General features: G+C 37.5%; 1 protein-coding gene across 1 annotated transcript in view; it reads right to left on the bottom strand.

Moving 5' to 3' along the window:
- MAML3 (mastermind like transcriptional coactivator 3) overlaps positions 1–12,032 on the bottom strand; it is a 308,222-nt gene that overhangs the window by 111,271 nt on the left and 184,919 nt on the right. The gene's annotated exons all lie outside the window — the stretch shown is intronic.

The raw sequence follows: 12,032 nt of genomic DNA, 5'->3' as shown, positions 1-12,032 counted from the left end.
TATGCACCTAAGGCATTTTTAACTATGGTTATTAACCCAATATAAATCTGTGCAATATTGTGTATCATTAACCCAATGCTTAACCTTCCTCTCTAAAATCGCACACTACTTTTATTCCACCTGTTAAATCCATACTAGTAAAGCTATAGAATTTCAGAGGACCATGGGGAAAGGTGAAAGAATTACTATAGGAAGAAAGAGTGGCAAGGGAAATTTAAATAACATCTAGTCTGGAGCTGTAATCAAGCACACCCCTCATTTTAAAATTAACACTTTATTTTTTTTCCAGCAGAAGGCAGTGCTGAGTTCTTTCAAAGTTGGCTTGTTTTCCTGGGCTTTTTCAGGCCTAGTTTGCAAACTAACCCAGTTGGGGGCTCTTCTCAGTGAGACACACAAGTGTGCATACATCTCTTCTACCACATGCAGAACTAATACTGCTTCCTTCCTTCCTGTGGTGTTTTATGCATTTAAATAACTTCTACTTTTTCAACAGAACTTTGAGAGCATTGTTACTGCTATATCTACTTTACAATTGCTGATCTTGAGATGTCACTAGGCTTTTGTCAGTTGTAATTATGTTATGTTTATTGTTATTGTTCAAAAATATAATATAACCTTAACTAGGCACCTAACATCCCTTGTATATATGGTAATATATGATTTTTGTATACTTTTATCACAGTCTATTATGAAAAATCATCATGCCCTGCCATATATCATGTGGCTGGAAAAAAAGCAGTCCAACTTGCAGGTTGCACACAGATCATATTCTTACTTTGTTTGACAATTTTCCAACAAATGCTAAAAACAGAAAAAACTAGCTGAGTTAAACTGTTGGTACATAAAATCAAATATTGACAATGTTTGTCAGCATAATTATTTTTCCTTTCCTGACATTTTCCCCACAAGTGCAGGTTTTGCTTTTTCAGCTAACCGGGTGTTGATCCATTAGTTGTGATAGGAATTACTTCTTTTCACCATATATATTTTTGTCCAAGAGTTTGGAGCTGGTATTTTTTGCATGGAAAGAATATGCTGTATCACTGCACTCTCCTCCATGGTTCCCATAACAATTCTAGGATAGAACTTGCTTTTGTTATTTTATTAGAGTTTGTAAACAAAAAAAAAGTGGCATACTCATTTTTAGGCTTTAAAAAACAGTGACAACCTTTAGAAGTTTCCTCTTTGTAATCAACTACCAGAATTTGTCAAGTACATCTGTTAGTGCTTTATTTCCAGTAGGCAAGTCACAGTTCCCATTATCATGCAAATAAATGAATTAATAGATTCCTACAAATGATCCATCAAAAGAAAATTCCTTCAATAGGGTGTAGGAGAAACTCAAGCTATAAACTAGTGCACTGCCTCTTCATTCTTCTTATCTTGTTTCTGAGAGAGTCATGTTTCAGCAAGGAACAACAGAAAAATTACCGCCATTCCATACATAACACTGCCAAAAATAGGACAAAACCATTTTCTCCAACTGATATAACTTATAATAATTATATTTTTAATAGTTCTTTACCTAGAATTGCTTTCGATTTGGCATCTTGTTTGTCCATTGATTTTTATCTCAAATTCAGAGCCAATTGGTGGTTTTCTAATCAGTTATACCTCATATTCACCCGTACTATCTACTCTATCCATGTATTTCCCAATTTCCAGTTTGGGATTTTGGGATTATATTTATCATATAAGATCTATATTCAGATGAAGATTTGGGGGATCAGTTCTATATAAACATGTGCCCTCTCTCTTTTCTTTTTGCCTCCTGGCCTGTTGTGTTGGACTGAAGTAGGGTCTTACTAAAAGAGCAATCATAACCCCTTTTTAAAATGAAAAGCTAAAGACTCTTCTATTCAACCTTTGCAAATTCTGTAAGTCCTGCCCCTGAATATCACTGACAACTACTGTCCCTTAAGAAGAAAGGGTCAGTAGTTGTACAAGCTATGAATTGCTCAGCAGTCCTATCATTTATCTGAATGAGGCAGAGATAAAGATCAAATGGAGCTCCTTTTTGCTCAAAGGGCCTAGATGAGTTCAAATGTTCTAAAAATGTACTACATACTGAAACTATACTGTTACTACAGAATCAGTAAATTTTGTTATGTGTTTGAATGCACATCTTACAAGAATGTGGAAGCACAAGAAGCACAAAAATGTGGACACAAAACCTACTGCATGTGTTCTGAAGAAAAATTCATATGCCATTTCCCCCCAGTTGTGTTTTTAACACAGCCCTTTAACCAGTCCTAGCCCATCTATGAGAATCATCTATTGAATTGCAGAAGTTGAATCATATCATCATTTGAAAATTCTTTGAAGGATCTAGATTAGATTCCTATGATTGTGTAACAATCTTTTTTTTTTTTAGTAAAAATATTGACAACAAACTGAAATGACAAATCTGAGACACATCTGGGTTTTCGTGCATAGACATAAAAGCCACAGTTATTCTTTCCTTATTCATACGCAAGTATAATTTCCTAGGCCTTATTTTACTCTTATTACTGAACATCATGGCTGTAAATATTATACTTAATTGGATTTAACAATTTAATCAGAGCACACATTTTTTGAAAGGGGGAGGGATTTCAAAACACTGACTTCAGTTGATTCATAGCCAAAATCACTACAGTAATCTTACGAGGTTTCGGTTCACAGTGCAGGAAAAACAAGACAATTGTCTGAAACTAAAGTTCTATATCCCAAAGTCACCCAAATGGAATCCCTGGCAACAGGTTGAAATACTTTCTTACAATGTATAATTAACTTACATGTTTCATTACAGAGTGTGATGATGGATCAGCCAATTTAAGTGGCTTAGAAACAGGTTCAAATAAATTAATGGAAGATAATTATCAATAGCTATTAACCATCATAATTAAAATAAAACTTTCATTGTTGGAGGAATATGCATATGATTAGGAGATTTGCAAACAAAGAATAGGAAAAAGATTGATACCCTGACTGTAGTTCAGCCAGAATGAAACCATGAACAGTTAAATGAATTAAATAAATCAATTATTGGAAACTGACTAAGGAGAGAACAACGTAGAACTAAGGAGAACTTTCCTAACAGTGAGAACAATTAATCAATGTAATAGCTTGCCTTCAGAAGTTGTCAGTGCTCCATCACTGATGGCTTCCAAAACCTATCCTATTCTACCCTACCCTACTTATCCTATCCTGAATTTTTTAATCCAAACTTCTTTGATTTAACTATGTCCATCTAAATATCTAAAGCAAGTTTGAATATTTATTTACCAGAGTCATGGTAAATTCATGGTTTGATTCTATGGTGGATAGAAAAACCTATATTTTTGTAACCACAGCAAAAGATCTGTCTTAGATCTCGGGAGAATTCCTGTCAGGTGTGAAAAAAGCCCTCAAGCACATTTTAGAAACTATGCATATACATACATACATACATACATACATACATACATACATACACACACACATACTTACATACACATATACATGTATCCACTTTTTATGAAAATATGCAGAACATACACTGAAAATGAGTTATACATATTTGTGATGTAAAATAAAAATGCTACAAAATAGTTTCTCATTGTATTCTTGTTATTTATCCTTCTCTCCCACATATTTCTAATTTCAAATAATGCAACTATACTTTCTATAACCTTTAGAATAGCAGCATACTCATAACCATGAGGTTAAAGTCTTTGTTTTATTATACACTGCTCAAAAAAATAAAGGGAACACAAAAATAAGACATCCTAGATCTGAATGAATGAAATATTCTTATTAAATACTTGGTTCATTACATAGTTGAATGTGCTGACAACAAAATCACACAAAAATTATCAATGGAAATCAAACTTAGCAAACCCTGGAGGTCTGGATTTGGAGTTACACTCAAAATTAAAGTGGAAAAAAACACTACAGGCTGATCCAACTTTGATGTAATGTCCTTAAAACAAGTCAAAATGAGGCTCAGTAGTGTGTGTGGCCTCCATGTGCCTGTATGATCTCTCTACAACGCCTGGGCATGCTCCTGATGAGGTCTCCTGAGGGATCTCCTCCCACACCTGGACTAAAGCATCCCCCAACTCCTGGACAGTCTGTGGTGCAACGTGGCATTGGTGGATGGAGCGAGACATATCCCAGATGTGCTCAATTGGATTCAGGTTTGGGGAACGAGCGGGCCAGTCCATAGCATCAATGCCTTCGTCTTGCAGGAACTGCTGACACACTCCATCCACATGAGATCTAGCATTGTCGTGCATTAGGAGGAACCCAGGGCCAACTGCACCAGCATATGGTCTCACAAGGGGTCTGAGGATCTCATCTCGGTACCTAATGGCAGTCAGGCTACCTCTGGCGAGCACATGGAGGGCTGTGCAGCCCCCTAAAGAAATGCCACCCCACACCATTACTGACCCACTGCCAAACCGGTCATGCTGGAGGATGTTGCAGGCAGCAGAACGTTCTCCACGGCGTCTCCAGACCCTGTCACATCTGCACATGTGCTCAGTGTGAACCTGCTTTCATTTGTGAAGAGCACAGAGTGCCAGTGGTGAATTTGCCAATCTTGGTGTTCTCTGGCAAAGGCCAAACGTCCTGCACGGTGTTGGGCTGTAAGCACAACCCCCACCTGTGGATGTCAGGCCCTCATACCACCCTCATGGAGTCTGTTTCTGTCTGTTTGAGCAGCCACATGCACATTTGTGGCCCGCTGGAGGTCATTTTGCAGGGCTCTGGCAGTGCTCCTCCTGTCCCTCCTTGCACAAAGGCAGAGGTAGTGGTCCTGATGCTGGGTTGTTGCCCTCCTATGGCTTCCTCCATGTCCCCTGATGTACTGGCCTGTCTCCTGGTAGCGCCTCCATGCTCTGGACACTATGCTGACAGACACAGCACACCTTTTTGCCACAGCTCGCATTGATGTGCCATCCTGGATGAGCTGCACTAACTGAGCCACTTGTGTGGGTTGTAGACTCCGTCTCATGCTACCACTAGAGTGAAAGCACCGCCAGCATTCAAAAGTGACCAAACAATCAGCCAGAAATTATAGGAACTGAGAAGTGGTCTGTGGTCATCACCTGCAGAACCACTCCTTTATTAGGGAGGTCTTGCTAACTGCTGATGCTTTCCACCTGTTGTCTATTCCATTTGCGGAACAGCATGTGAAATTGATTGTCAATCAGTGTTGCTACCTAAGTGGACAGTTTGATTTCACAGAAGTGTGATTGACTTGGAGTTACATTGTGTTGTTTAAGTGTTCCCTTTATTTTTTTGAGCAGTGTATTTTTCTTCAACCACAGGGAATTTTATTTTGCTTTTCTCTCTTTTCTCTTCTCTGTTTCCCTTGTTTCTACACTCATGGACTCTTGACAACATTTTCTATTCTCACTTTCAATTTTTTCACACAAGTTTTATTCTGTTGCATCCATTTTTCTTGTACATGTCATGCCCCTGGTGGAGACTGACTCTGAGGGAGAAGAAGAACACCCGACAGGGAATGGAAGTGTGGCTCCGGAGGTTGTGGAGGAGGCTGGGCAGGGCGGAGGCTGGCTGAGCAGTTAGAACCCAGGCTGATCCCCTATCCATCCTAGGGCACGCAGGGAAGATCTCCTCGGGAGGAGAGGGCCTTGATCCTCTTCATGGGTTGCAAGTGTGAGAACTGAATAAGAGTTTGGACCTGCGTACTGGCAAATGCTGGAAACAAAGCGTGTTTTATTTTGGTCTGAAGTTGTCTTGGTTGGCGTCCTTCCAACAGACTGTGCCTTGTTATCTCCTTGAATTTGGTAAATACTTCTCTTGTTCCGTTGTGGAAATTTCGTCACTGTAGTTTGTTTGGTTTTTTTATTTCACCTCTAACTGCTCATTAAATTCAGACTGTATTGCTTTCTTTTGAAGACTATTTTTGAGTACGTTTTATCTCCAACTGAGTATTATTGAACAGGGGGGCCAAATTGGAGGCATTAAAGGACATTTATTTACGTTTTGGATTTTGTTATGTTTGTGTTATACTCTGGGTCATCACAGTACCTTTATACTGAAGAAATCAAACATATTACCATTACTTATCCCTGCAGAGGTAAAATTAGATTATGCCACTATCTAACTTTAGATACAATATCACTTTTACAGTTTCCTTCACAGATAGGGATTAATACAATTCACCCACAATTGAAATTCTAGAATTGTACTTGGACCAGATATTTTCAAGTTTGAAATAAAAATATCAGCACTGCATATTCTATTGCACTACATACTCTATTTCACATGTTGAATCAGGTCAATTAAAAATGTAATTGTGGCACTCACATAACATGCTAAACTGGGTTAGTTTTTATTGTGTGAATATGTGAACTTTAGTATTTATGAGAATCTACTGCATTTGTTGATTTAGGAATTAATATATTTTGTAAGCTTAAAAATGGCATAATTCACTAACAAAATCAAATGTTACTTTGTCAGCCACATTGCCTCTGCTACTAGACGTTCATTTGTTTCTCCTATTTTAATACTGAACCTTTTCTTGCTCTGGATTTTGTAGCTCATTAATTATGTTTTCTTCTTTCCAGTGAACCTAAACCAAAGAAACTTTACTAAATTATCTCTCAAATATGCTTATAATTTCACTTGACTACTCTAGTTCCTTTTTAATTGTGTTTCCATACAAATCCTTTTATAACACTTGGAAATCACACAATTGCTATTGTACTATTCAGGGCTTTTACTATTCTAGAGAACATCTGTATATTACATACAGGAAATGTTAGAATATAATTCTATGTTCATTGGTAAAATGTGGGAGACAAACTGTGTTCCAGGTGCCTTCAGACAGGAGATTCCTAGCTCTTACAATCAAAAAGAAACATGCTTGTAGCTGTTCCACATTTTAGTTGTAATAGATTTGACTGAAACTGATAGGAAGGATATACATTATATCTGGACTATTTTATTTATAAACTTCCATAATAAAGCAGGATAATTCTTAATCTGTTTTGTATAAACATATCTTCAATGTGAGATATCACAGAAGATAAACTAAGTTACAAGCAAAAGAAGATTTGATAGCTGTATTCATAGGGTCTGCAGCTTAGAAGTTGTATTCTCTGAAGAAGGAACGTGTCTGCAATCAAAAACATTAATTACATCAATGGTATATACCAGTGATGGCGAATCTTTTCGGCACTGAGTGCCGAAAAGTGTGCACGGTTTGCGCGCGCACATATGTTGGGGACATGACCTGGAAGAGAAGCTGCTCATTGGGCATGTGCACACTAGAAAATTAACTTCTGGTTTGCAGCATGCACATGCGCACCGGCCAGCTGGTCTTCCAGTTACTAGCATGCATGCACACACAACGATCAGCTGTCCTGCGCGCATGGGCACAACAGAAACTGGAAGACCAGCTATTCCAGTTTCTGGCACTGCCGCACGCACGAAGGACAGTCAATTATCACACATGCATGCGCGCCAGAAACCCGGAAGAGGAAGACACCGCATGTGCCAGCCGACATGGCTCGGTGGGCCACTTTGGGCACGCATGCTATAGGTTTGCAATCATGGGTATATACTTATGGTAGCTCTGACCTACAGGGTGATTACAGTACAGCACTGTTCTATTAGTGACAATGTGTAGACTATTATAACAAGGCAGAGAAACAGAAAATGTGCTCCATTTTCCCTTGTACTTTCCCATGTAAAACATCTGTTTTGTATTCTTGTACATAGCATAGCTTAGCAGAGCTTTAGATTTTTAAATCAAATCTCTGAACTTCCTCCCTCCCCCACTTCTGCTCTTACTTACTTGTTTTCTTCAAATATAGACTAGCTCAAGAGTGTTATCTCTTTCTTGTAGAAGTACTTGCTAATTCCAAGGACAGCCACCTGTGGCAGGGAGGATATTGCTGTAGCTGTCTCATGTAAACTTTTGCTAGATAAGCAAAAATGAAAACAGTAAGTATCCTTATTTAGAAGTATTGCAACAGAATGTTACAAACATTTTGAAACCCATCTTAGGGATGAACTTCAATGTAGTTCTCTGATGCCTGGGAAATATGTTGAATCCTAGTCTGTATGTTGGCTCAGGAATTCTGGGAATTGAAGTTCACATATCTTAAAGTTGCTGAGGTTGAGAAACATTACTGTTGTCTCTCATGAGGCAGGGTTCTCAACAGTTGGAAAAATATGATTGTTTATTTGACATTCACAATCTTTTATTGAATGCTGCCTTTTTTGTTTCCTCGTCTCTGGATATTTCTGTATTCGTTTGTATTATTCCTTGTTATAAAGTGGTTACTGTTTTGCTCTGCTCTGCTCAATAAATCTTTGAACCTTCCACCTTCATGTTTATGTTCACCATTTCAAGCAGACCTACCACCCATAATTTGTTCTGGCAAGAAACAACAATAGACAACTCAAGTTCAACAGCAGCCCCATTGTTTCGACATCCATGTGCCAATATATATGGGTCTTTAGAGTGTTCAAGATATTCTATACACCAATATTTTTCAGCATGCTTTCTATCAAAGCATTGGTTAAGCAGTTGTAAGGAACATGATTCCTTGTTTTCTAGTATTTATTTTAAAAAACAAATTACAATTATAAAATTTGTCTGATATCATTAGAATAGAACAGGGAGTAAGTAACACTCAAAACATTCAAGTGTATATCTTATATGGGTTACATTTCTAACAGAATTGGTAGCAGATATTTGGCAAAGCAAATAGTACTTACTTTAGGCTTTTAAGCTAGGAAATGAGTCATGACCACTGCACTCCAGAGAAATTGTATTCTGTCGAAGATTATACAAATTCCACTGGTTGCTGGGCATGGAGAAATTCTGCAGATTTCTTAGTTTTTCTCCCTAGACCTCCAATTTAACACTCTGCCAGTGGTCTAATTACTCCTATTCATGTTGAGCTGTGTGTATGGATTTCTCTCCAGCCACACACACCTTTCTTTTTTTAGTATAATTAATGAAGCTCATCAAAGTCTGGAAAACAAGCTGGAACATCAACTACGTTCTGAGATATAACATGAAGGTTATGAGCTACTAATCTCCTTGCAGGATGTTCATGTAGCCAACATATTTACACAGAGATTTAAGTGCCACATTGCAACAGTTAGATTAGAAATAAATAGGGAAAAGTGTTTATACAATTTTCTATGGTCTGATTAATCTCTGAATTAATAGTTTTATACAAGAGTTCCTATGTGGTACTCAGAGAAAAATATTTCATTACCCATAAGAGGAAAGTGTGAAAGCAGACACATCCCATCTTCAGAATTTACATTGTTTACTTCCACATAAACAATGGTTTGTTTTGTTCTCTCTGCATTAATGTTCTTTCCAGAATCTCATGACTTTGTCCCTAAAACCAAATCCATACAAGATTCTTTCGGCTCCTTTCTTTTCACACTAACACTTCAACCTTAGAAAGAAAAAAACAGAAGCAGAAATATAAATTTAAGAACAATCATGTTGTCCAGGCTTTCCTGTTATTGATGGTGAAATGTTTTCCTCAGAATACTACATGGAGTGCTACAGAATTGGCAAAGCCCATCATGTTTGTGGGAATAGATACAAGTTAATAAAATTTGACAAATGAAGTATCGTACATACTTTCCTCCATAAATAAGGCTCCTTATCCTTCCTTCTATACATCTACACAGCTGTCATACCATTGAAGCTAGATTAAGTTAATGCTAAGGCAGCAGTCCACAAACCGTGGGCCATAATGCACTACCAGGCCATGGCCTGTTCGAAACCAGGCTGTGGGAGAGATGGGCAAGTATGTGCTGTGCTAGAAACAATTCCAAAAAGAAGCCCATTCTTTACTACTACTACTACTACTACTACTACTACCACCACCACCACCACTACCATCATCACCACCACCACCACCATCATCCAAAGAATAAAACCAAGGAAAAATACTCTGGCTATCCTTGATTCCCTTTTCTTGAGGCTGAAAAAAAAAGTCAGACAGGGAAGGTCAGAATCTCTGTAATTCTATGTTATCAGACGATCTTTTCCCATCATTGTGAAGAACAATTATTCTTGACTGCTCTGGAGGTCAATTAACAAACATTTTTCAGGAAAGCAGCAAGAAAAAGAAGGGGAAATACATTCCATATGGATGGCTACTGTTTTACCTTTCCCACCTAATTCATTTTTTAATCGGTATGCCTCTAAATTGGCCTACTGGGACTGCAAAGAACTTTCTATACATAGTAGAAAGATTAGATTTCTATTAGGTTAGGTCACTTGAAAGTTAAAAGATATGGGTTTTATTAGGTACAGATTTGGATATTTTTCTGAAACTGGGACAATTTTTTTGCATTTTGATACCATGGTGTGTGGGTGTGTGTGTGTGTGTGTGTGTATGCCTTTACACATACACACACACAGACACACACACATTTGACAGTGCAATGATAAAGCTATTGTATAGTCTACAATGATGGAACCTCTAAGAACAGTGTTTCCGAATTTCCTGTTCTCCAAATATGTTAAGAAAGAACATGACAAGATTTGCAATGGTGGCCTGATAATATATTTCACTGTACTTGCTGAGAATTCTAAGACCCCAATAAATCTAAAAGGGTGGTGATTGGAGAAAGTTGGTTTGGAAGATGAGTAGAGGAACTAATTGTTGGGGAATTAGCGAGAGTCTAAAAGAGGTAATAGTTTATGATGTTCTATATTACATATACTCTGCAACTCTGTACTGTTTTATAGTACATGCACTCTGTTTCTCAACCTTGGTAATGTGTGGACTTCAACTCCCAGAATTCCGTAATCTCCTGGCTGGGGTTGAAGTCCATACATATTAAAGTGACTGAGATAGAATAACACTGTTCTACATGAACTGAGACCATTATTAAACTCAGGAAGAAGGGATTGGGTATGTTAATCAGGGACATAAAGCTTATACTTTATGTAATAAAAAGAAAGAGCTAGATAATGATATCACCATGTATTTCAATCCAGATTTAAAGTAAGCATTTCATGTATTCGATTTTTCTACAGATAAACAAAGACTATTGTTCTTTGCATCAACTCCTATTTGAAAGACCACAGTTTTATTCCATTAGTGAATATCTAAACTGTTTTTAAAACTTTCAATATTTCAATATTTTTAAAGGTGACAGAATCAAACTGAATAACAGTCTAATAACAGCCTAAAAAACTATGTGAAAAACATTTATACAATGATATTTCAATGCACAATTTGCAATATTCTGTGGCAAAATGGAACTATAATCCCATTGTTGCTATTAAATAAACAAGCAAATATTAAAATGGTTATTTGTTCATTCCTTTATCATATTTCTACACCACCTATCTCAACTAAGTAACTCAGGGCAGTTTACAATAACAAAAAAATCATAAGATCAAAGCATAAATAAAACAGAATTAAAAACAGAATTAAAAAGTTAGGGTTACTATATTAAAAGTTAAAGAGCTCAAAGGTAGAGAGAACATTCTCATGATACCATTTACAAGGTTGCATATCACTCTTTGACTCCCATGCTAATTGGCAAAGCCAGGTCTTAACAATCTTTTTGAAGGCCAGAAGAGAAGGCATTCACCTCAATTCTGGAGGTAAGGTGTTCCGATGGGCAACAGCAGAGAAGGTTCTCTTCTTAAATCCCACCAGTCAAAATTTTTTAATCAATGGGATCTGCAATATACCCACTCTGCCTGAATAAATGGGATGGGACAATGTAACTGGGATGAGATGGTTTATCAGGTAACAATTTTCCTTAAGAGGGGAAGATGGGAGACTGAACAAAAATGAAGAGTGGTAGGGTCCAGTGATGACTTATTGAGAAGTGGACACACCAGCTGTCCTGAAATATCCTCTCGCTAAGGCCACATTAACAATCACTAGATCCACCTGCATGTCATCTCCTTAGCAACCTCTACCTGCCAGGAGAAGGATAGATCCAAATCCAAGGTGGCTACACGTATAATCCTAAGAACCATATCCACTTTTCTCAGGTACAACAGAATTAAACTTTCCCAGGTAATTGGGCAA

Source organism: Notechis scutatus, chromosome 4 (genome assembly GCF_049901735.1).
Source record: "Notechis scutatus isolate UNSWTSFEM ecotype Mainland chromosome 4, rNotScu1.2, whole genome shotgun sequence".
Lineage (NCBI taxonomy): Eukaryota > Metazoa > Chordata > Lepidosauria > Squamata > Elapidae > Notechis > Notechis scutatus.
Note: the sequence above shows the minus strand (reverse complement) of the source record. Positions and strands in the feature narration are given on the sequence as shown.